At 47.9% G+C, this 27,158-nt stretch overlaps 1 long non-coding RNA gene across 2 annotated transcripts in view; it reads right to left on the reverse strand.

Annotated features, from left to right (window-relative positions):
• Window positions 1-6,555: 6,555 nt before the first annotated feature.
• Window positions 6,556-27,158, reverse strand: part of LOC143923682 (uncharacterized) — a 35,174-nt gene continuing 14,571 nt past the window's right edge. Inside the window, exons 2-3 of one of the 2 annotated variants that reach the window (XR_013261763.1) lie at window positions 19,039-19,130; window positions 6,556-8,060 (exon numbers count right to left, since the gene is read on the reverse strand). This is a non-coding gene — a long non-coding RNA (uncharacterized LOC143923682). The remainder of the gene's footprint in view (window positions 8,061-19,038; window positions 19,131-27,158) is intronic. The other variant, XR_013261762.1, reaches the window with a different exon arrangement.

The following is a 27,158-nucleotide window of genomic DNA, read 5'->3' on the forward strand; positions in this document are numbered from 1 at the left end:
TCGTTGCCCCTGTGCCCTTCCTGTATCATTCTTGTTGCCCCTGTGCCCCTCCTGTATCCTTCTTTTTGCCCCTGTATCCCACCTGTATCCTTCGTATTGCCCTTGTGCCCCTCCTGTATCCTACGTGTGGCTCTTGTGTCATTTCTGCGTCCTTCTTGGGGCCCCTGTGCCCCTCCTGTATGCTTCTTGTGGCTCCTGTGCCCCTCATGTATCCTTATTGTTGCCCCTGTGCCCCTCCTGTATCCTTTGTGTGGCCTGTGTCGCTCCAGTATCCTTCTTGTTGCCCCTGTGCCCCTCCTGTATCCTTCTTGTTGCCCCTGTGCCCCTTCTGTATCCTTCTTGTTGCCCCTGTGCCCCTTCTGTATCCTTCTTGTTGCCCATGTGCCCCTCCTGTATCCTTGTTGCTGCTGTGCCCCTCCTGTATCCATCTTGTTGCCCCTGTACCCCTCCTGTATCCTTCTTGTTGCCCCTGTGCCCCTCCTATATCCTTTTTATTGCCCCTGTGCCCCTCCTGTATCCTTATTGCCCCTGTGCCCCTACTGTATCCTTCTTATTGCCTGTGTGCCCTTCCTGTATCCTACATGTGGCCCCTCTGCCTCTCCTGTATCCTTTGTGTGGCCCTTGTGTAATTTCTGTGTCCTTCTTGTGGCCCCTGTGCCCCTCTTGTGTCTTACTTGTGGCCCCTGTGCCCTTCCTGTATCCTTGTTGCCCTATGCCCCTCCTGTGCATTCTTAGTGCCCCTCCTGTATCCTTCTTGTGGCCCCCGTGCCCCTCCTGTATCCTACACGTGGGCCATGTGTCATTCCTGTGTTCTTCTTGTGGCCCCTGTTTCCCTCCTGTGTCCTCCTTGTTGCCCCCGTATCCTTCTCGTTGCCCCTGTACCCCTCCTGTATCCTTCTATTTACCCCATGTACACCTCCTTAATCTTTTTTGTTGCCCCTGTACCCCTTCTTGTTGTCCCTGTGCCCCTCCTGTATCCTTTGTGTGGCCTCTGTGCCCCTCCTTTATCCTTCTTATTGCCCTCTATCCCACCTGTGTCCTTCTTGTTGCCCACGTGCCCCTCCTCTGTTCTTCTTGTTGCCCCTGTAGCCCTCCTGTGTTCTTCTTGTTGCCCTTGTACCCCTCCTGTATCCTTCTTGTTGCCTCTGTACCCCTCCTTTGTTCTTCTTGTTGCCCCAGTACCCCTCCTGTATCCTTCTTGAAGCCCCTGTGCCCCTCCTGTATCCTTATTGACCCTGTGCCCCTCCTGTCTCCTTGTGGCCCCTGTGCCCCTCCCATCTACTTCTTGTGGCCCCTGTGCCCCTCCTGGATCCTACGTGTGGCCCCTGTGTCATTCCTGTGTTCTTCTTGTGGCCCCTGTGCCCCTCCTGTGCCCTTCTTGTTGCCCCTCCTGTATCCGTATTGCCCCTGTGCCCCCTTGTATCCTTCTTGTGGCCCCTGTGCCCCTCCTGTATCCTTCTTGAGGCCCTTGTGTCATTCATGTGTTCTTCTTGTGGCCCCTGTGCCCCTCCTGTATCCTTCTTATTGACCCTGTACCCCTCCTGTATACTTCTTGTTGCCCCTGTACCCCCTCCTGTAGCCTCCTCATTGCCCATGTGCCCCTCCTGTATCCTTCTTGTTGCCCCTGTACCCCTCCTGTATCCTTCTTGTTGTTCCTGTACCCCTCCTGTATCCTTCTTATTGTCCCTGTGCCTCTGCTGTATCCTTCTTATTGACCCTCCGGTCTCCTTCTTGTGGCCCTGTGCCCCTCTCGTCTACATCTTGTGGCCCCTGTGCCCCTCCTGTGTCCTTCTTGTTGCCCCTCCTGTATCTGTATTGCCCCTGTGCCCCCCTTGTATCCTTCTTGTGGCCCCTGTGCCCATCCTGTATCATTCTTGAGGCCCCTGTGTCATTCATGTGTTCTTCTTGTGGCCCCTGTGCCCCTCCTGTATCCTTCTTATTGACCCTGTACCCCTCCTGTATACTTCTTGTTGACCCTGTACCCTCTCCTGTAGCCTCCTCGTTGCCCCTCCTGTATCCTTCTTTTTGGCCCTGTACCCCTCCTGTATCCTTCTTATTGTCCCTGTGCCTCTCCTATATCCTTTTTAATGACCCTGTGCCCCTCCTGTCTCCTTCTTGTGGCCCCTGTGCCCCTCTTGTCTACATCTTGTGGCCCCTGTGCCCCTCCTGTGTCCTACGTGTGGCTCCTGTGTTATTCCGGTGTTCTTCTTGTGGCCCCTGTGCCCTTCTTGCTGCCCCTGTGCCCCACCTGTACCCTTATTGCCCCTGTGCCGCTCCTGTATCCTCTTTATTGCCCCTCCTGTATAATTCGTATTGCCCCTGTGCCCCTCCTGTTTCCTTCTTGTGGCCCCTGTGTCATTCATGTGTTCTTCTTGTGGCCCCTGTGCCCCTCCTGTTTTCTTCTTATTGACCCTGTACCCCTCCTGTATACTTCTTGTTGCCCCTGTACCCCCTCCTGTAGCCTCCTCGTTGCCCCACCTGTATCTTTCTTGTTGCCCCTATACCCCTCCTGTATCCTTCTTATTGTCCCTGTGCCTCTCCTATATCCTTCTTACTGACCCTGTGCCCCTCCTGTATCCTTCTTATTGCCCCTCCGGTCTCCTTCTTGTGGCCCCTGTGACCCTCCTGTGTCCTACGTGTGGCTCCTATGTCATTCCTGTGTTCTTCTTGTGGCCCCTGTGCCTCTCCTGTATCCTTCTTAATGCCCCTGTGCCCCACCTATACCCTTATTGCCCCTGTGCCCCACCTATACCCTTATTGCCCCTGTGCCTCTCCTGTATCCTCTTTATTGCCCCTCCTGTATAATTCGTATTGCCCCTGTACCCCTCCTGTATCCTTCTTGTGGCCCCTGTGTCATTCATGTGTTCTTCTTGTGGCCCCTGTACCCCTTCTGTATCTTTCTTGTTGCCCCTGTACTCCTCATATGTCCTTCTTGTTGCCCCTGTACCCCACCTATATCCTTTGTGTGGCCCTGAGCCCCTCCTGTATCCTTCTTTTTGCCCCTCTCGCCTACATCTTGTGGCCCCTGTGCCCCTCCTGTATCCTTCTTATTGACCCTGTACCCCTGCTGTATACTTCTTGTTGCCCCTGTACCCCCTCCTGTAGCCTCCTCGTTGCCCCTCCTGTATCCTTCTTGTTGCCCCTGTACCCCTCCTGTATCCTTCTTGTTGGCCCTGTACCCCTCCTGTATCCTTCTTATTTTCCCTGTGCCTCTCCTGTATCCTTCTTATTGACCCTCCGGTCTCCTTCTTGTGGCCCTGTGCCCCTCTCGTCTACATCTTGTGGCTCCTGTGCCCCTCCTGTGTCATTCTTGTGGCCCCTGTGCCCATCCTGTATCCTTCTTGAGGCCCCTGTGTCATTCATGTGTTCTTCTTGTGGCCCCTGTGCCCCTCCTGTATCCTTCTTATTGATCCTGTACCCCTCCTGTATACTTCTTGTTGCCCCTGTACCCCCTCCTGTAGCCTCCTCGTTGCCCCTCCTGTATCTTTCTTGTTGCCCCTGTACCCCTCCTGTATCCTTCTTATTGTCTCTGTGCCTCTCCTATATCCTTCTTACTGACCCTGTGCCCCTCCTGTATCCTTCTTATTGCCCCTCCGGTCTCCTTCTTGTGGCCCCTGTGCCCCTCCTGTGTCCTACGTGTGGCTCCTATGTCATTCCTGTGTTCTTCTTGTGGCCCCTGTGCCTCTCCTGTATCCTTCTTAATGCCCCTGTGCCCCACCTATACCCTTATTGCCCTTGTGCCTCTCCTGTATCCTTTTTATTGCCCCTCCTGTATAATTCGTATTGCCCCTGTGCCCCCCTGCATCCTTCTTGTGGCCCCTGTGTTATTCATGTGTTCTTCTTGTGGCCCCTGTACCCCTTCTGTATCCTTTTTGTTGCCCCTGTACTCCTCATATGTCCTTCTTGTTGCCCCTGTACCCCACCTATATCCTTTGTGTGGCCCCTGAGCCCCTCCTGTATCCTTCTTTTTGCCCCTCTCGCCTACATCTTGTGGCCCCTGAGACCTTCTTGTTGCCCCTTTACCCCCTCCTTTATCTTTCTTGTTGCCCCTGTACCCCCCGTGTCCTTGTTTTTGCCCCTGTACCCCTCCTGTATGCTTCTTGTTGCCCTCATGCCCATCTTAGGGCCCCCTCGCGTGCCCCATGTGTCCCTGTGTCCGGTGATATAACGAGTCTCATTGAATGATCTGTCACCGGGGATCCCGTACACATCTGAGGAGAACACACCGATCACACCTCGTCCACCCACCACACACTGTGTGCACAACATAAACAATGAGCCGGTGTAGTGTCACAGTTTGATGCCTATCACAGGATGGTGCGGAAGTGACGTTGTTGCGTACTGCGCATGCGCGATGCGCTCCAAACGCTCGCGCCGTGCGTTCCAACATAGTTTCGGCAATACAGTTCAGCGAAACCATCACATAATGTTACGGAAGTGATGTTACACACAACACAAACACGGGCCACGTTGTTGCGTACTGCGCATGCGCGATGCGTTCCAAACACTTGCGCCGTGCGTTCCAACATAGTTTCGGCAATACAGTTCAGCGAAACCATCACATAATGTTACGGAAGTGAAGTTACACACAACACAAACACTGGGCCGTGCGTCACAACACTAATACTTCCCTTGTTACCTAGTAGGTTTTGCATTGCTGGGACTTGTAGTGCCTATCCTGAGCTACATGCTTCAATGTTCAGTGTCCTCATCCTTATCCCCGAGCTTCAATGTTCAGTGTCCTCATCCCTATCCCCATGCTTCAATGTTCAGTGTCCATCCTTATCCCCGTGCTTCAATGTTCAGTGTCCTCATCCTTATCCCCGAGCTTCAATGTTCAGTGTCCATCCTTATCCCCGTGCTTCAATGTTCAGTGTCCTCATCCCTATCGGCGAGCTTCAATGTTCAGTGTCCTCATCCTTATCCCTGTGCTTCAATGTTCAGTGTCCTCATCCCTATCCCCATGCTTCAATGTTCAGTGTCCTCATCCCTATCCGCGAGCTTCAATGTTCAGTGTCCTCATCCTTATCCCTGTGCTTCAATGTTCAGTGTCCTCATCCCTATCCGCAAGCTTTAAATGTTCAGTGTCCTCATCCTTATCCCTGTGCTTCAATGTTCAGTGTCCTCATCCTTATCCCTGAGCTTCAATGTTCAGTGTCCTCATCCCTATCCCCCTGCTTCAATGTTCAGTGTCCTCATCCCTATCCGCGAGCTTCAATGTTCAGTGTCCTCATCCTTATCCCCCTGCTTCAATGTTCAGGGTCCTCATCCTTATCCCCGAGCTTCAATGTTCAGTGTCCTCATCCCTATCCCCCTGCTTCAATGTTCAGTGTCCTCATCCCTATCCGCGAGCTTCAATGTTCAGTGTCCTCATCCTTATCCCCCTGCTTCGATGAGGACACTGAACATCGAAGCATGGGGATAAGGATGAGGACACTGAACATTGAAGCTTGCGGATAGGGATGAGGACACTGAACATTGAAGCACAGGGATAAGGATGAGGACACTGAACATTGAAGCTTGCGGATAGGGATGAGGACACTGAACATTGAAGCACGGGGATAAGGATGGACACTGAACATTGAAGCTCGGGGATAAGGATGAGGACACTGAACATTGAAGCTCGCGGATAGGGATGAGGACACTGAACATTGAAGCATGGGGATAGGGATGAGGACACTGAACATTGAAGCACAGGGATAAGGATGAGGACACTGAACATTGAAGCTCGCGGATAGGGATGAGGACACTGAACATTGAAGCACGGGGATAAGGATGGACACTGAACATTGAAGCTCGGGGATAAGGATGAGGACACTGAACATTGAAGCATGGGGATAGGGATGAGGACACTGAACATTGAAGCATGTAGCTCAGGATAGGCACTACAAGTCCCAGCAATGCAAAACCTACTAGGTAACAAGGGAAGTATTAGTGTTGTAACGAACGGCCCAGTGTTTGTGTTGTGTGTAACTTCACTTCCGTAACATTATGTGATGGTTTCGCTGAACTGTATTGCCGAAACTATGTTGGAACGCACGGCGCAAGTGTTTGGAACGCATCGCGCATGCGCAGTACGCAACAACGTGGCCCGTGTTTGTGTTGTGTGTAACATCACTTCCGTAACATTATGTGATGGTTTCGCTGAACTGTATTGCCGAAACTATGTTGGAACGCACGGCGCGAGCGTTTGGAGCGCATCGCGCATGCGCAGTACGCAAAAACGTCACTTCCGCACCATCCTGTGATAGGCATCAAACTGTGACACTACACCGGGGAACATATGACCGGAATAAAGTGTTCCACCCAAACAAACGTTCCCAATACAACACAGTGTACACCGCGACATCTAGTGTTCAATGTGGGAAGTGCAGGACACCAGCAGGTTATTTTTGGTCAGTGATTTCATCTCTTCATCAGACAACAAAGAAAAATCTGACATCCCACAGCAGATCCCGGGGGGGGGGGGCTCCATACTAACAAATCATTGCACCTAATAAAGATTATATAACATTATATAAATAATAACGTTTTAAAAAAAAAAATCGAAAAAAGTCAAAGTTAAGATTTTAATGATAAAGTTATCATTGATTTTTTTTTTACTATACATTTTGGTTATGGTTGGGCACAATTACATATAAAACATAAATTAAAGTCATTAAACCAAATAAAGCTTATATAAGATTTTAAAACAATTAATCTAGAAATAAACCTGGTAAAGCCTAATGTAGGATTTTATAAACAAAAACCTAGAAATAAACCAAATAAATATTATTATTATTATTATACAGGATCTATATAGGGCCGACAGTTTGCGCAGCGCTTTACAACATGAGGGCAGACAGTACAATTACAGTACAATTTAATACACCTGCTCTTAGAAGAAGTAATAAATAATAACCTAGAAATAAACCTAATAATAATAATGAAATTATATAAATAATAATAATATAATTATTTATTATAATTAATGGTATTATTATAGCCAATAGATGGTTGCATACAACTGAAATTGACAACAAAAAACAAAAAACACAACACCCTGGTGACATTTAGAAATACAAAAAAAAATGTAAAATAATAAAAACAGCAAAGACCTGTACAATTGGGCCAAAGGCTGGCAGCACTACAAGTCATTTTTATGGCCCCTGTGGCCCTCCTATTTCCTTCTTGTGGCCCCTGTGTCCCTTCTGTGTCTCTGTTGTGTCCTTCTTGTGACCCCTGTGTCCCACCCGTGTCCTTCTTGTGACTCCCATGTCCCACCCGTGTCCTTCTTGTGACTCCCGTGTCCCACCTGTGTCCTTCTTGTGACTCCCGTGTCCCACCTGTGTCCTTCTTGTGACTCCCGTGTCCCACCTGTGTCCTTCTTGTGACTCCCGTGTCCCACCTGTGTCCTTCTTGTGACCCCCGTGTCCCACCTGTGTCCTTCTTGTGACTCCCGTGTCCCACCTGTGTCCTTCTTGTGACTCCCGTTTCTCACCTGTGTCTCTGCTGCGTCCTTCATGTGACCCCTGTATCCCTCCTGTGCCCCTCCTGTGTCCTTCTTGTTACCCCCGTGTTGCTTCTGTGGCCCATGTGTCCTTCTTGTGGCTCCTTTGTCTCATTTTGGCTCCTGTGGGCTGTGGGTTAGAAATGATTCCCATATCTGTCAGATTTTTTAAAAAATATTTTATTTTATATTTTCAATATTTTTATTTTTATATTTTAACACTAATATATAACATTAGCTCCCGTTACATAACATTATATGTTGTTACATGTTTGTCACTGAACATACACTACATAAAGTTTTTGAGGAAAAAAAACAAAAAAAAAAAAAGTTGGTGCTGGGTGTCAGATGTTCAGCGGTAAGTTCATTGCTTCTGCTCTCCTGGATTCTGGGGACAGAGCTACACTCAGTATGCACATCACCATCTGAGATTACAGAATTTTGCATATTAACATAAGATTTATCAAATCTAGGCAAATATAAGGCTATAAAAAAACTTGTCAGTTGGTCAGAGTCCATATAAGGCAGTGCTGCCCTCTGCTGGGTGTCATGTGACCAATTATTTAGAGTCCTGCAATACAAAGACAATATGAGCCAGTAAATTGCAGCTAGCCATATAGAATATGTACATAGACAAGTCATTGCATTACATAGGGCGATGGGTCTTGACAAGGACGTGGCTGTGAGATATAAATGATTCTGATATCCATCTATTTACCAACCATTCATCACTGCATAACATAAGCGCCCATTACATAACATTACATGTTCATTACATAACATACAGCATGTTGAATAAAGTTACAAAAAAAACAAAAAAACATCACATGACCGTTGGCCAGGAGGGTTAGCAAAAAAATGAAATCCAGCAGAGGGCAGCGGGCATACAGTATGAGGCAGTGCTGCCCTCTGCTGGATTTCATTTTTTGCTAACCCTCCTGGCGGTAGATTTCTCTCCATAATTCGGTTGGGTTTTCAATATGTTTTATAAAGAATTTGTGTCCCCCCCCCCATGTCCCCCTCCATATTTATCATTCTTTTTCTTTCCTACAGATACCTGAGCTTTATAGTGACGGACTATACCTGAGCTTTATAGTGACGGACTAGCGACAAAGACAACACTTCTCTGTTCCTGGAACATGAATAATTACTGCATTTCAGTAACTGGAGGTACTTTCCACCAGACCTCCCAGGGACCCTGCTATTCCACCGCAGGTCCCTATTCTATTCCAGGGACAGCAGGGACTTACCATCAGCCCTCACATACCACTATGGTAAACGGAGAGACTTTCCATCCTTCCTCCGATGGACCTTGCCATACCAACGCAGGTCCTTACACTATTCCTATAACTGGAGGGACTTTTTATCAGCCCTCCCAGGGACACTGCTATGCCACCGCAGGTCCCTATACATGTGTTGTAAACGGAGAGACTTTCTATCAGTCCTCCGAGGGACCCTGTTATAACATCGCAGGTCCCTACAACACTCCCATAACTGGAGGGACTTTCCACCTGCCCTCCCAGGGACCCTGCTATCCCACCGCAGGTCCCTATATCAGTGTTGTTAATGGAGAGACTTTCTATCAGTCCTCCCAGGGACCCTGCTATAACATCGCAGGTCTCTACAACACTATCATAACTGGAGAGACTTTTTATCAGTCCTCCCAGGGACCCTGCCATAACATCGCAGGTCCTGACACCGCTCCACTGAGCGAAGGGGCTTTCCATCAGCCCTCCGAGGGACCCTGCCATAACATCGTAGGGCCCGATACCACTCTCTTACCTGGAGGGGCTTTTCATCAGCCCTCCGAGGGACCCTGCCATAACATCGCAGGTCCTGACACCGCTCCAGTGAGCGAAGGGGCTTTCCATCAGCCCTCCGAAGGACCCTGCCATAACACCGCAGGTCCTGACACCGCTCCACTGAGCGAAGGGGCTTTCCATCAGCCCTCCGAGGGACCCTGCCATAACATCGTAGGGCCCGATACCACTCTCTTACCTGGAGGGGCTTTTCATCAGCCCTCCGAGGGACCCTGCCATAACATCGCAGGTCCTGACACCGCTCCAGTGAGCGAAGGGGCTTTCCATCAGCCCTCCGAAGGACCCTGCCATAACACCGCAGGTCCTGACACCGCTCCACTGAGCGAAGGGGCTTTCCATCAGCCCTCCGAGGGACCCTGCCATAACATCGTAGGGCCCGATACCACTCTCTTACCTGGAGGGGCTTTTCATCAGCCCTCCGAGGGACCCTGCCATAACATCGCAGGTCCTGACACCGCTCCAGTGAGCGGAGGGGCTTTCCATCAGCCCTCCGAGGGACCCTGCCATAACACCGCAGGTTCTGACACCGCTCCACTGAGCGAAGGGGCTTTCCATCAGCCCTCCGAGGGACCCTGCCATAACACCGCAGGGCCCGACACCACTCCTGAAACCGGAGGGGCTTTTTATCAGCCCTCCGAGGGATCCTGCCATAACAACGCAGGTTCTGATAACACTTCAGTGACCAGAGGGACTCTCCAACAGCCCTCTGAGGGACCCTGCCATAACACCGCAGGTCCTGAGAAATCTCCAGTAACCGAAGGGACTCTACATCATCCCTCCGAGGGACCCTGCCATAACACCGCAGGTCCTGACATCGCTCCAGTAACCGGAGGGACTCGCCATCAACCCTCCGAGGGACCCTGCCATAACACCGCAGGTCCTGACACCACTCCAGTGACATACCATCATGTACCACAGCAGGTGCCGGCACAGGTCATTGGGACACCAATACCATCTGAGGTAAGTACAAGCCAACTATAATTTCCATCCTAAATACAAGTTTCTTATATAAAAATTATGTGGGTGGGGGGAACACATAGAGATCTCACCATCACACATAGACAGGAGAACATGTAGAAATCTCACCATCACACATATACAGGAGAACACAGAGATCTAGAGATCTCACCAGCACACATACACAGGAGAACACGTAGAGATCTCACCATCACATATATACAAGAAAACATGTAGAGATCTCACCATTACACATATACAGGAGAACACGTAGACATCTCACCATTACACATATACAGGAGAACATGTAGAGATCTCACCATTACACATATACAGGAGAACACGTAGACATCTCACCATTACACATATACAGGAGAACACGTAGAGATCTCCCCATCACACATACACAGGAGAACATGTAGAGATCTCACCATTACACATCTACAGGAGAACATGTAGAGATCTCCTCATCACATATCATATACAGGAGAAAACGTAAAGATCTCAGCTTCACACATACACAGGAGAACACGTAGAGATCTCACCATCACACATATACAGGAAAACACGTAGACATCTCACCATTACACATATACAGGAGAACACGTAGACATCTCACCATTACACATATACAGGAGAACACGTAGAGATCTCACCATCACACATACACAGGAGAACATGTAGAGATCTCACCATTACACGTCTACAGGAGCACACATAGAGATCTCACCATCACATATCATATACAGGAGAAAACGTAAAGATCTCAGCTTCACACATACACAGGAGAACATGTAGACATCTCCCCATCACATATACAGGAGAACACGTAGAGAGGAAAAAAAACTGACTTTACAACTCCATATTGCACAATTGTGGGGGAGGGGAGCAAAATAAAAAAAAAAGACCTTGTGTTATGTTGAAAATAACAATTTTAGTGATCACAATACATACACACACCTTTTAAAATATGTGGAAAATAACCAATTTTTATCTCTATTTATAGGAACTGAGATGTAAAGATAACATGATGGCAGCTGCAAGTTTTTTTCCAGCACCAGTGGTGACTGGAAGTTCGCGACCTGAACCAATGGAGACTGAAAGATCGTTTCCTGCACCAGTGAGGACTGGAAGCTCGTTTCCTGCACCAGTGAGGACTAGACGTTCGCGACCTGAACCAATGGAGACTGAAAGATCGTTTCCTGCCCCAGTGGTGACTGGAAGCTCGTTTCCTGCACCAGTGAGGACTAGACATTCGCAACCTGAACCAATGGAGACTGAAAGATCGTTTCCTGCACCAGTGAGGACTAGACGTTCGCAACCTGAACCAATGGAGACTGAAAGATCGTTTCCTGCCCCAGTGGTGACTGGAAGCTCGTTTCCTGCACCAGTGAGGACTAGACGTTCGCAACCTGAACCAATGGAGACTGAAAGATCGTTTCCTGCACCAGTTGCGCCTGCAGGACAGATCCATGCACCAGTTGCGCCTGCAGGAAAGATCCATGCACCAGTTGCACCTGCAGGACAGATCCATGCACCAGTTGCACCTGCAGGACAGATCCATGCACCAGCTGCACCTGCAGGACAGATCCATGCACCAGTTGCGCCTGCAGGAAAGATCCGTGCACCAGTTGCGCCTGCAGGAAAGATCCGTGCACCAGGTGCGCCTGCAGGAAAGATCCATGCACCAGTTGCGCCTGCAGGAAAGATCCATGCACCAGTTGCACCTGCAGGACAGATCCATGCACCAGCTGCACCTGCAGGACAGATCCATGCACCAGTTGCACCTGCAGGAAAGATCCATGCACCAGTTGCACCTGCAGGAAAGATCCATGCGCCAGTTGCACCTGCAGAAAAGATCCGTGCACCAGTTGCGCCTGCAGGACAGATCCGTGCACCAGTTGCACCTGCAGGACAGATCCGTGCACCAGTTGCGCCTGCAGGAAAGATCCATGCACCAGTTGCACCTGCAGGACAGATCCATGCACCAGTTGCACCTGCAGGACAGATCCATGCACCAGTTGCACCTGCAGGACAGATCCATGCACCAGTTGCACCTGCAGGAAAGATCCATGCACCAGTTGCACCTGCAGGAAAGATCTGTGCACCAGTTGCGCCTGCAGGAAAGATCCGTGCACCAGTTGCGCCTGCAGGACAGATCCGTGCACTAATTGCGGAAACCACCAAAAGTCGCAGCCTTTCCAAACGCAAACATGCACACATGACTGATCTGTCCTCCCAGGGACCAGATGCAGCTGCAAGTGAGATCCGTGCACCAGATGCGGCAAACACCAACAGTTGCAAGCGTTTATGTCTAAAAGATGCACACATGACTGATCTGCGCAATAAGATCCGTGGACCAGTTGCGCCTGCAGGAAAGATCCGTGCACCAGTTGCGCCTGCAGGAAAGATCCGTGCACCAGTTGCGCCTGCAGGAAAGATCCGTGCACCAGTTGCGCCTGCAGGAAAGATCTGTGCACCAGTTGCGCCTGCAGGTGAGATCCGTGCACCAGATGCGGCAATCACCAACAGTTGCAAGCGTTTATGTCTAAAAGATGCACACATGACTGATCTGCGCAATAAGATCCGTGGACCAGTTGCGCCTGCAGGAAAGATCCGTGCACCAGTTACGCCTGCAGGAAAGATCCGTGCACCAGTTGAGCCTGCAGGTGAGATCCGTGCACCAGATGCGGCAATCACCAACAGTTGCAAGCGTTTATTTCTGAAAGATGCACACATGACTGATCTGCGCAGAAAGATCCGTGGACCAGTTGCGCCTGCAGGAAAGATCCGTGCACCAGTTGCGCCTGCAGGAAAGATCCGTGCACCAGTTGCGCCTGCAGGAAAGATCCGTGCACCAGTTGCGGCTGCAGGTGAGATCCGTGCACCAGATGCGGCAATCACCAACAGTTGCAAGCGTTTATTTCTGAAAGATGCACACATGACTGATCTGCGCAGAAAGATCCGTGCACCAGTTGCACCTGCAGGAAATATCCGTGCACCAGTTGCGCCTGCAGGAAAGATCTGTGCACCAGATGCGGCAAATATGACAAAGGGAGCCCCGGAAATGCCTTCTAAAGTGAGTATAGTCCCTTAGTTTTTTGGATAGATGGACTACAACTATATTCCATACCATAACATAGCTCCCAACTGTCCGTGATTTCGAGGGACTGTCCCTGATTTCAAAAAAAGTCCCTATGTCCCTCTTTCCTCCTCATTTGTCCCTCATTTTGGTCCGATCTATATAGTTGTATATAAATGTACTCTTTATCTTTTTTCCCGGTTCTAAACCTTTCATTCATCATTTTTTAAATTGCTGCATTTGTAAATACCAAAAGCCAATATAAAGGAATAGTAGTACTATTAAAAAAAAGCACTCTCTCCAGGAGACCCTGCTGTACCACCGCAGGTCCCAACACCACTTCAGTAACTGGAGGGACTTCCCATCATCCCTCCAAGGGAAGCTGCTATACCACTGCAGGTCCCCACATCGTTCCTACAACTGGAGGGACTTTCCATCAGCCCTCCAAGGGACCCTGCTATACCACCGAAGATTTGGCTGCTCAATTACCAATAAGCATAAATGCCTTTTTTTTTTGCGATACGGCACTGTGTCGCTTTAACTGACAATTGCGCAGTCGTGGGATGTTGTACCCAAACAATTTTTTTTTCCCACAAATAGAACTTTTTTTTGGTGGTATTTGATCATCTCTACGTTTTTAATTTTTTGCGCTATAAACAAAAAAAAGAGCAACAATTTTGAAAAAAAACACAATATTTTGTATTTTTGCTATAATAAATATCCCAATTTTTTTTTTAAAAAGCTAATTTTTCCTCAGTTTTAGGACGATACGTATTCTTCTACATATTTTTGGTAATAAAAATCGCAATAAGCGTATATTGATTGGTTTGCACAAAAGTTATAGCATCTACAAAATTGGGGAGAGATTTATTGCATTTTTATTATTATTATTGTTTTTACTAGTAATGGCAGCAATCTGTGATTTTTATCGGGACTGCAACATTATGGCAGACACTTCGGACACATTTTTGAAACCATTGACAATTATACGGCGACCAGTGCTATAAATATGCACTGATTACCGTGTAAATGTCAGTGGCAGGGAAGGGGTTAACGCTAGGGGGCGATCAAGGGTTAACTGTGTCCCCTGACTGTGTGTTCTATCTGTAAGGTGAGGGGACTGACTATAGGAAATGACAGATCATGGTTCTTGGCTATTAAGAACTGACAATCTGTCTCTCCTCTCCTCTCCTCACAGAACAGGGATTTGTGTGTTTACACTCACAGGTCTCGTGCCCACAATCGCGCGCGTGCCTGGCAGTCATCGCGACCGCCGGTCATGAGCATCGACACCCCCAGAGTATAGTGTACCTGCTGTGCCACTTATAGGAGCCGACATACAGCTACGGTGGCTCGCGGGATCATGCCGACCTGTTGCAGTATAATGACAGCGGCTGGTTGGCAAGTGGGTAACTTAAAAAAAAATATGTAATTTTAAGATAAGTGTATCAGAACTAATTTTCTCTTCTTTTTATAGGACGTGAGACGCCAAAAAAATAGAAGAAGTAAGAAGAAGGCTCACTTCTAAAACTACTCTGCATTTTTATCCACCATCTGGTTGGTGAGCACTTGAATGATACACCAGCGCTGCCTCTATTGTGCTCACCTAAAAGGCATTTCCACTTCTGCAGAGCTGTGCAGGGAAGCTGCACTCACAGATACCACCAAGTCTGACAGGCTGTCACAGGAAGAGAGAAATAAAGGGGCATGGATGCAGAAAGAAAGATGGAAAGAGAAAGAAAGAAGGAAGGATGAAAAGAAATAAAGAAGGAAAGATGGAACGAAAGATGTAAGGAAAGAAAGAAATGAATGAGAGGGGGGGGGAGAAAGAAAGAATGAAGTGCACAGAACCTCCTTTCCTCCCTCTCTCCCCAGCACATAGAGGCTCTACTAATCCTTTACCTGCTATCCAGCTTGACTGCATTGCTACTTCACCTGCTCCCCGGCCAGATTCCACTGATCCTTGACCAGTGTAGACTAATTGTTCGCTTCCCAATTTCCTGTTACCCACTATACCCCAAAACCCCTTCCAACTTGCCACCTAAATGAAGACACCACACCTTCTTTGGAGTATAATGGCCATAACAGCCTTTATTACTCAATAAATTACTCCAAACCAAAAAAAATAAAAAAAAAAAATAATAATAATAATAATAATAATAATAATAATAATAATAATAATAATAATAATAATAATAATAATAATAATAATAATAATAATAATAATAATAATAATAATAATAAATATATATATATATATATATATATATATATATATATATATATATATATATATATATATATATAAAACCATTAACATTTAACATATAATAACTTCCCCCAGTCTGGTGATCTCTGACGGTGACCCAACATATTCCCCAAATAATCAACTCACTGCGTTACCCATTTTAACATAACCAGGCCTCCAGCTGTGACCGCTCAGAGACAACTTCTGTCAGTGAAAACCATATGACGACCATCACACAAAACCTGAAAAAGAATAAAAGAAAAAACAAAAACACCACCACCAACCATCATGCCATACAAATAGGAAGGGCGGGTGGGAAAACTGCCTCCTCCTTCAGCTTCTTCCTCGCACTGCCCTGTTAGCTCCGCCCGCTTCCTTTAAAAAGCTCCGCCCCTCCACACACTGAAGCGCAGAGCCTCCCCCTCGGAAGTTCTACTTCCCACAGCTTAACCCCTTACCATCCTCCCTTAGTCACCCTGTCATGTCCATCCCCTTCTCTACCTCCCTTCCGTCCTTCATTCCGGGGCCTCTCTTTACCCGCTGATCAACCTGACCTCTTGTATACACCACCAGCAATCAAATCTGATGCCACTGATCTTCTACCTACTGTTCAGCCTGACACTACTAATCTTTTACCCGCTATCCAGCTGGACTCCATTGGTACTTAACCTGCTGCCCAGCCAGATTCCACTGATCCTTTACAAACTGACCAGCCTGATACGCCACCAGCTATCCAGTCTGATGACACTGCTCTTCTACCTACTGTCCACTCTGACTCTACTAACCCTTTACCTGCTGTCCAGCTTGAATCCATTGGTATTTCACTTGTTGCCTAGCCATATGCCACTGATTCTTTATCTGCTGACAAGCCTGATTTTGCTTATATACCACCTGTTGCCCAGCCTGCCTCTGCTAGTTTTGTGCCTGCTGCCCAGTCAGTCTCTGGTACTATGGTCAAGATATCACCAGCTCCAGAGGTCTAATACCCCCGCATCTCTGTGCTTGTTGCATGCCTGGCATGGGTTACCCGTTTGGTCTTAGATTCCCATAGACAACTTTCATGAGCTATTTGCTTATGTTGTGCCAAAGCTTGGTGGTCCAGATTTCTGCTTTTTATTGACAGCCCCAGTAGTAGAGGTGTTCTGGGTGAGGGCAGATTTCCATATGACTTTTGTCCTGATCCAGTTGTAATGTGTGCCTCTGCGACTCCAAAGGTGTTAGGGGACCTTTGCTGGGGAACCAATGTCTTGGTAAGACCTGAATGACTGTTAAAATCCCTTCCACTTACACGTACAGCCCCAGTAGTAGAGGTGTTCTGGGTGAGGGCAGATTTCCATATGACTTTTGTCCTGATCTAGTTGTAATGTGTGCCCCTGCCACTCCAAGGGCATTAGGGGACCTTTTCTGGGGGAGCCAATGTCTTGGTAAGACCTGGGTGACTGTTAAAATCCACTTACACGTACAGCTCCAGTAGTAGAGGTGTTCTGGGTGAGGGCAGATTTCCATATGACTTTTGCCCTGATCCAGATGTAATGTGTGCCCCTGCCACTCCAAGGGAATTAGGGGACCTTTTCTGGGGGAACCATTGTCTTGGTAAGACCTGGGTCACTGTCAAAATTCCCTTACACGTACAGTTTTCAGTAGTAGAGGTGTTCTGGGCGAGGGCAGATTTCCATCCTGATCCAGTTGTAATGTGTGCCTCTGCAATTCCAAGCGTATTAGGGGACCTATGCTGGGGAACCAATTCCTTGGAAAGACCTGGGTGACTGGTAAAATGAAAAACAGTAAAGGGACTCTAAGTTAAGCCTGCAAATAGTGATGATCCCAGCATTGGGATATGTTCTGTCTTGTGGAGCTGCAAGATCCAAGTGTTGTACTTCTTAAAGAATCTGATCTGCAGGGCACTCAGCCAGCTTCCAGACCCCAGCAGCAGGGCACTCAGCCAGCTTCCAGACCCCAGCAGCAGGGCACTCAGCCAGCTTCCAAACCCAGGAGGCAGGGCACCTAGCTAGTTGCCAGAACCGGGTGGTAGGGTATCTAACAGACTGAAGGACTATCAATTTTCAAAAGTACCTTGTATCATATTATAGGGCACTTTTAAAGCAGAACAGGTTGCTTTCAACCAAACTATAAACACATCTTATGGCTGGTGTCATAGCTGATCACCAACACAACACCATGAGAACTGCAGATCAAGCAGAAATTAAGATGGAAGCTTCCTTGCATGTAAAGGATAAGAGGTCAGTGGACATAATAGTAACCACCAACAATGGTGTCAGTGGGTGCAAAAATCCCCAGCATTGGTGTCAGTAGAAGCAATATTAACCCCCAAGCATTGATGTCAGTGGACCTGATCCTAGGTAATATTATGCCTATTTGGATGCACTGTGCCCGCACGGGTGTGCTGGAGAGCCGCAACCTCGGAGCTGCCTTGCAGCGCAACATGCACACCTCCAGTGGCTGTGGTGAAGGCCAGGTGGCTCCTTAGACCTGTGACTCTGGCACACCTCCGTTTGCATGCGGTCACACTGCTCCAACTCCAAAAAATAGCCACAAAAATAGCTGAATTAAAATAAAAATTGAGTCCATTCAAAGATGTGTCAGAATACAAAGAAAAATCTCAAATACAAAAGTTTTTGGCTAAAGTTGATAAAGACATCGAAACATAAAAAAAACTTAAAAATACCAAAGGGATTGGAATGACTATAGAGAAAACAAAGTACCCGTATTTATCAACGTATAACACGCACATTAATTTTAAGAGGGAGGTTTAAGGAAAAAAAAAAACTTAAATTTTAAATAAGAACTTTGAAGCAAAATAAGGGTCAGTGCCAATCTGCAGCTTCACAAGTGCCATCAATGCAGCCTCATTAGCCCACATCAGTGCAGTCTCGCCATTGCCATCAATGCAGCACCCTCACCAATAACCCTTAATGCAGCAGCCTCACCATTGCCTTCTATGCAGCAGCCTCACCATTGCCTTCCATGCAGCAGCCTCACCATTGCCTTCCATGCAGCAGCCTCACCATTGCCTTCCATGCAGCAGCCTCACCATTGCCATCAGTGCAGCAGCCTCACCATTGCCTTCCATGCAGCAGCCTCACCATTGCCATCAGTGCAGAAGCCTCACCATTGCCTTCCATGCAGCAGCCTCACCATTGCCATCAGTGCAGAAGCCTCACCATTGCCATCAGTGCAGAAGCCTCACCATTGCCATCAGTGCAGAAGCCTCACCATTGCCTTCAATGCAGAAGCCTCACCATTGCCATCAGTGCAGCAGCGTCACCATTGTCTTCCATGCAGCAGCCTCACCATTGCCATCAGTGCAGCGGCTTCACCATTGCCTTCCATGCAGCAGCCTCACCATTGCCATCAGTACAACAGCGTCACCATTGCCATCAGTGCAGCAGCGTCACCATTGCCTTCCATGCAGCAGCCTCACCATTGCCATCAGTGCAGCAGCATCACCATTGCCATCAGTGCAGCAGGCTCACCATTGCCATCAGTGCAGCCTGATCGATGCCCATCTGCAGCCTAGAGCAGACAGGGAGTGAGTGGGACGAGTGTCAACAGATTACATACAGTGAGAATCTCCAGTGATAGTCAGAACAGCAGTCCAACGGCGGCCCAGGAGCTGGGAATTATTACATGGGCCGCCAAGGGGCAGCACAGTGGTGGAGTGGTTAGCACTCTCACCTAGCAGAAATGGGGTCGCTGGTTCAAATCCCGACACCATCTGCCTGGAGTTTGCATGTTCTCCCTGTGCCTGCGTGGGTTTCCTCCGGGTACTCCGGTTTCCCCCCACACTCCAAAGATATGCTGGTAGGTTAATTAGATCCTGTCTATAAATTGGCCTAGTATGTGTTTGTAAGCACATCAGAACCCTATGGGGTAAAGCACCACACTATATCAAGGTGCAACTCAAGGGGATGTGGTAGAAGCACCCACCCACCCCACTACCTCAAATGTAATTTACTAAGTGTTCAATAAAGGATTTCAATTCGAAAAGAGGTTGTCCATGTCATTTACTGGGAAGAGGAAATGAATGAATTATAGTAATGATTCGTTATGGTATATTACAAGAACTAGGAACTAGAAACATTGTCTAAACCTCTGGTTTATGGAGACTGAAATGTAGAGTAACAAGTGGTAAGAGGTTATGAATAAAGCTATATGTACTGCGAATCAGTGGAGTTGGTGATGGTGGCCCTGGTAGTGAGGGAACAGGCTACCAGGACCTCCCTCACCTGTTCATGTTCCCCACTTAGTGACTGGGTCTCCATCTTGGAGCCACTGCACTACAGGGACTGCTAAGGGGCTGAGCCTGTGGTCTCGGAATCTAAGGCCTAGATGAATCTAGTATCAAAGGCGGCTCTAGGCTTTGTAAGGCCCCATTCACATCAATAATGGGAAAAATAATTCAAGAGATAAAAATTAACTGTATAAATTGCATATATTAAGAGTTTTAAATTCTATGAACTATGAATTCACCATTTATAGAATTTTCTCTAACCAATTCTTCTTTACATGCATATTTTTCTCCATTTACATGAAGGTCAGGTTAATATAACCCAGCCAGCACAGCGTTCCCCCATATATCAGAGTGTGCAGGATTCCCCCTTACAGTGCAAGGGAACTCTGATATAAAGGGGAATGTTGTGGCTCATGATCTAAGGGGGAACCTGCAGACTTTGGTGTAAAGGGGAACTCTAATGTAAGGGAACGGGGGGGGCTCTGGTGACCAAAGCGTACCTTTATATCAGAGTCCACTGCATTCCCTTTTACATCACAGAGTTCCAACTTGTATTTAAAATGGAAACTCTAATGTGGAGGGGGCTCTGGAGCACCTTCCACAGAGTGAGAGTCGCAGACATGATACAAGAGATGGTCAGAGGCTGCAAACATGATACAGGAGATGATCAGAACTGCAGACATAATACAGGATATGATCAGAGATTACAGACATGATACAGGAGATAATCAGAGAATACAGACATGGTACAAGAGTTGGTCAGAGACTGCAGACATGATATAAGAGATGGTAAGAGACTGCAGACATGATACAAGAGATGGTCAGAGACTGCAGACACAATACAAGAGATGGTCAGAGACTACAGACACGATACAAGAGATGGTCAGAGACTGCAGACATGATACAAGAGATGGTCAGAGACTGCAGACATGATACAGGAGCTAATCAGAGAATACAGACATGGTACAAGAGTTGGTCAGAGACTGCAGACATGATACAAGAGATGGTCAGAGACTACAGACACGATACAAGAGATGGTCAGAGACTACAGACACGATACAAGAGATGGTCAGAGACTGCAGACATGATACAGGAGATAATAAGAGAATACAGACATGGTACAAGAGTTGGTCAGAGACCCGCAGACATGATACAAGAGATGGTAAGAGACTGCAGACATGATACAAGAGATGGTCAGAGACTACAGACACGATACAAGAGATGGTCAGAGACTACAGACACGATACAAGAGATGGTCAGAGACTGCAGACACGATACAAGAGATCAGTGGCGGCTGGTGCTCACAATTCTTGGAGGGGGGTGCAAACAAACTGTAAAAAAAAGAAAAACATCAATTGCAGCCCATCTGTGCCCATCATATGCAGCCACTGGATGGGATTGGGGTGGGGTGGATGGAGCCGGTATATGATTGGGGTGGGGTGGATGGAGCCGGGATGGGATTGAGGTGGATGGATGGAGCTGCGATGGAATTGGGGTGGGATGGATGGAGCTGCGATGGGATTGGGGTGGGATGGATGGAGCTGGGATGGAATTGGCGTGGGGTGGATAGAGCCAGGATTGGATGGGGGGTGGATGGTGCTGGGACTGGATGGGGGGGGATGGATGGAGCCAAGATGGAATTGGGGTGGGATGGATGGAACCGGGATGGGTTTGGGGTGGGGTGGATGGAGCCAGCGTTGGTATCAGTGACCACAATAACAATGCCCAGCAATGGTGTCAGTGGATGAAATGATATCTTCCAGCATAGAGATCCTTTCACACTGCGCCACCTAGGGTTTCAGCTGTAAAGCGGCGCTATTTTTAGTGCTGCTCTACCGTCGTTTTAGCGGCGCTAATCAGTCGCTAGCGGGGGCGGTTTTAACCCCCCGCTAATGGCCGAAGAGGGGTTAAATCCGTCTGCAAAACGTAGTCGGCAGTATAGCAGCGCTGCCCCATTGATTTGGCTTTTTGCAGGCGCTATTTTTAACGCTATAGCCCCTGCAAAATGCCCTCAGTGTGAAAGGGGGTCTAATGCCAATATTTGCAACAATAACCCCCATCATTGGTGTCAGTGGTCTCAATAAAAACCTCCAGATTTGGTGTCAGTCACTGCAATAATAACCTCCAGCACTGGTGTCATTGACTGCAATAATAACCCCCAGCACAGGTATTCGTGTCTGCAATAACAACCCCCAGTATTGGTATGAGTGGCCAAAATAACCCCCAGCATTGGTGTCAGTGGTCAAAATTAAAACCTCCAGCTTTGCTGTCAGTCACCGCAGTAATAACTAGGGATGTACCGAAATTTCAGCCGCCAAAACATATCGGCCGAAAATGGCCCTTTCGGCAAAAAGCCGAAAGAGAATTTCCGCCGATACTGGTGCCGAAAATGGGGCGGGGCCTGTGGGGCTTGGCCCCACCCATCACGGGGGTGTCATTCTGTCTTTAGCTCTCCTCCTCCCCTCCCTCCTCACCCATGCTGCAGTCAGCCTGTGGGGTCTCGCTCTAAAGTCCCCCTCTCCACAGTGTATGTCTTCTCAGCCGATGTGTAAATCGGCTGTGCAGGAGCTGGGCACGCTGTTTACTGTGAAAGTGAAAGCAAAGGAGAGCCGTCTAGCAGTGTGTGCTGTGCTCCCTGCCTCCCCCTAGAGTGCAGTACCCAGCATGGAGATTAATGTAGAGCTGCAGCTGCCAATTTTAAAAAAAGAGACAAATAAATAAATAAATTGTGTCACTTTTATTCCTATTACAAGGAATGTAAACGTCCCTTGTAATAAAAAAAAAAGCATGACAGGTCCTCTTAAATATGAGATCTGGGGGTGAAAAAGACCTCACATCTCATATTTACATTAAAATGCATAACATTATTTTTTTTAAATGGCCGTTTAGGAGGTATCGACGGAAGTGACGTTTTGACGTCGCTTCCACCCTGCAATGATATGGAGATGGGTGGGGGCCATCTTCGGCTCCAGTAAGCGGCGCGAGGGCCCCCGGATCGCGCCAGGCCCCCTTTCCCATCGTTGCTAAAAGTGATCTTGCAGCGAATCCACCACAGAGACCACCTTTATCTTGTAGCGAACCGCCCGCTGAATACCAGGGTTATGGCAAGTAGCTGCTGCCATTACAACAATATCCTCCTTCAAAGTCATCACATAAAACGACGGCAGGCGGTCCGGAAGTGGCCCGTAAATATTAAAGTGATATTAAAGCCTTGTTTTTTTTTTATTTTTCAAGTATGGTTTTGCACAGAGCAGCCCGGATCTTACTCTTCTCAGGTCCCACACCGGCGCCCCTGGCCCCTCCCTCCTGCCGCTGCTGTGGGGTCACCCAAGCAGGCGAGCTTTCAAGCTGTGGCTCTGTGTGTCCATTCACACACAGAGCCGAGGCTTGGTCCCGCCTCTCCATCTCCTGGTTGGCTCACTGGCTGTGATTGACAGCAGCAGGAGCCAATAGCACAGCCAAATAGTAGTGCGAGTCCCCCAGAGAGGTTCTGGTGGACATCGTTGGATGGAGAGGGGGCTTAGGTAAGTATTAGGGGGGCTGCTGCACACAGAAGGTTTTATTTTTTTACCTTCATGCATAGAAGGTAAAAAATCTTGTGCCTTTATAACCACTTTAACCACTTCCCGACCAGCGCACGCCAATGTACGTCAGCAGAATGGCACGGGCAGGCATATTGGCATACAGGTACATCCATTTTTATATGCTGCTCTGCCATCACGTGCGCGCCGCCGGCGGCACGCTCGTGTGCTGGTCGGGACCCCCGTGAGTCCGGTCGCCAGTCCCGCGGACTCGATCGCCGCGGGGATACCCGCAATTGTCTCATGGGGCGGCTGAACGGGGAGATGCCGTTGTAAACAGCATCTCCCCGTTCTGCCTAGCAACAAGTGACGCTTATCTCTGCTCCATGTGATTGGAGCAGAGATCAGTGTTCACTAACACAAATCCCAGCCCCCCACAGTTAGTAACACACCCCTAGGAACACTTAACCCCTACACTGCCACCCCCTGGTTAACCCCTTCACTGCCACTGTCATTTACACAGGAATCAGTGCATTTGTATAGCACTGATTGCTGTATAAATGACAATGGTCCCAAAAATGTGTCAAAAATGTCCGATTTGTCTGCCATAATGTCGCAGTCCCAATAAAAATCGCTGATCGCCGCCATTACTAGTAAAAAAAAAATATTATTAATAAAAATGCCATAAAACTATCCCCTATTTTGTAAACGCTATAACTTTTGCGCAAACCAATCAATAATCGCTTAATTGCGATTTTTTTTACTAAAAATATGTAGAAGAATACGTATCGGCCTAAACTGAGGGGAAACATTTTTTTTATATATATTTTTGGGGGATATTTATTATAACAAAAAGTAAAAAATAATGTGTTTTTTTTTTTTGCAAAATTGTCGCTCTATTTTTGTTTATAGCACAAAAAATAAAAAACCGCAGGGGTGATCAAATACCACCAAAAGAAAGCTCTATTTGTGGGGAAAAAAAAGGATGTCAATTTTGTTTGGGAGCCACGTGGCACGACCGCGCAATAGTCAGTTAAAGCGACGCAGTGCCGAATCGCAAAAAGTGGTCTGGTCTTAAGCCAGCAAAAATGGTCCGGTCTGAAAGTGGTTAAGGCCCGGTTTACACCAGAACGCAGTGCAGGAAACCCCCATCCCGTGTATGTTTCCTGAACCGCATTCAAAACGCACTGCAGATACAATCTGCAGCGGGTGTCAATGTTTGACTTAACCATTTGCGGTCGTTGTGCCCGCTCCGGTTTAGGGGGCATGCCCCTCCTGTGATCGCTGTGTCTGGATTACCGTTAGCGGTACTTGGTCATAGCGATCTCACGATAACAATGTCAACAACCTGTCATGAATGGATTTCTATTCATGAACAGCTTGCTCGCTGTTGTGGACTGTGATGGGCCCACAGATAACACATGGTACTTGGCTACCTGTACCATGTGATCAGCTGTAGCCAATCATAGGTCACAACCAAAAGCAAAATGGTTAACCCATTCACAGGTCCAATGTGGCTGACACAACTTAGCAATTATATTTAAATCACTGTATAAGCAATAACAATGTAAAAAAAAATTTTTTTTAAATCCCTGACCACCCGCCAGAGTAGTACAAAAAAAAAGTTACATACTGTCACCAGTCAGTATCCCTGATCACCGCCACACCAGTTATATGATGACGCTGTACTGCACCAGAGACAGAATGGAATTTTTTTATTTTTAACCGCTTCCTGCCCGCCCTATAGCCGAATGACGGCTTTAGGGCGGGCGGCTTCCCTCGCCTGGCCGTCCCTGGACGGCCTGGTGTTTACTTCCGCAATGCGCGCCGCCGCGGGCGCGCATCGCGGAAGTTCTGTGTTTGCCGTGTCCCCCGGGGACAGGCAAACACAGATCGCTGTAAACGGCCAATCACAGCGGCCGTTTACAGCGTGATCGGCGTGTCCAATGGGAGATGATCTCATATGTAAACATATGAGATCATCTCTCAGCGCCGCTCTCCCTCCTCACACAGACAGCGTGTGAGAGGGGAGAGAAGAACAGCTGCAGCAGCCGTCAGTGTAAAAAAGAAAAAAAAAAAAAAAAAGTCAAAAAAAAAGTTTAAAAAAAAGTGCCATCCTCCCCCAGAGCCATCCTCCCCCAGAGCCATCCTCCCCCAGTGCCACCCCCCCCCAGTGCCATGCCCCCCCCAGTGCCATCCTGCCCCAGTGCCATCCTGCCCCAGTGCCATCCGCCCCAGTGCCATCCGCCCCAGTGCCATCCTGCCCCAGTGCCATCCTGCCCCAGTGCCATCCGCCCCAGTGCCATCCGCCCCAGTGCCATCCACCCCAGTGCAATCCACCCCACCCCAGTGCCACCTGCCCGCAGTGCTATCTGTCCCCAGTGCCACCTGTTGTCAGTGCCATTTGTCCCCAGTGCCATCTGTCATCAGTGCCACGTATAAGTGGCATCTGTCATCAGTGCCACGTGTTATTAGTGCCACATAGTGCCATCTGTCATCAGTGCCACGTATTAGTGCCATCTGTCATCAGTGCCACGTATCAGTGGCATTTGTCATCAGTGCCACCTGTCAGTGTCACGTGCCATCTGTTGTCAGTGTCACGTGTCATCAATGCCACTTATCAGTGCCATCTGTCATCAGTGTCACGCGTCATTGGTGCCACGTATTAGTGCCATCTGTCACCGGTGGCACGTATTAGTGCCACGTGTCATCAGTGCCACGTATTAGTGCCACGTGTCATCAGTGCCACATATTAGTGCCACGTGTCATCAGTGCCGCGTATTAGTGCCACGTGTCATCAGTGCCACGTATTAGTGCCATGTGTCATCAGTGCCACATATTAGTGTCATCTGTCATCAGTGCCACGTGTTATCAGTGCCACGTATAAGTGTCATCATTGCCACGTATCAGTGCCATCTGTCATCAGTGTCACGTGTCATTGTCCTGGTATTTCAAAAGTGTAATAAGTAGTCAACAAGTTAGATGTGTAATTTATGCTTCTAGAACACGTGATGGCGCTCCCTGCATGTTGGGCCTCTCTATGTGGCCAGGCTGTGAAAAAGTCCCACACATGTGGTATTGTAATACTCAGGAGGAGTAGCAGAATTTTTTGGGGGGTGTCATTTGTGGTATACACATGCCACGTGAGAGAAATAACTTATTACAATGACAATTTTGTGGAGAAAAATAAAGAAAATGAAAAATCTTCATTTTGCAAAGAATTGTGGGAAAAAAATGACAACATCAAAAAGCTCACCATGCCTCTTACTAAATACCTTGGAATGTCTACTTTCCAAAAAGGGGTCATTTGGGGGGTATTTGTACTTTCCTGACTTGTTCGGGTCACAAGAAGCGAGATAGGTCACCAGTACATCAGATGTGATCAATTTTGTGCGATTCGCACCACAGCTTGTAGACTCTCTAACTTTCACAAAGACCAAATAATATCCACTAATTTGGGTTATTTTTACCAAAGACATGTAGCAGTATAAATTGTGGCCAAAATTTATGAAGAAAAATTAATAATTTGCATAATTCTGTCACAGAAACAAAGAAATATGCGTTTTTTTTCAAAATTTTCGGTCTTTTTTCATTTATAGCGCAAAAAATAAAAACCCCAGAGGTGATCAAATACCACCAAAAGAAAGCTCTATTTGTGGGAAAAAAAGGACACAAAATTCATTTGGGTACAGTGTTGCATGACTGAGTAATTGTCATTCAAAGTGTGAGAGCACCGAAAGCTGAAAATTGGTCTGGGCAGGAAGGGTGTTTAAGTGCCCAGTAAGCAAG

Source organism: Lithobates pipiens, unplaced genomic scaffold, assembly GCF_037356315.1.
Source record: "Lithobates pipiens isolate NorthernLeopardFrog02 unplaced genomic scaffold, aLitPip1_a1.2 Scaffold_22, whole genome shotgun sequence".
In the NCBI taxonomy this organism is placed as follows: domain Eukaryota; kingdom Metazoa; phylum Chordata; class Amphibia; order Anura; family Ranidae; genus Lithobates; species Lithobates pipiens.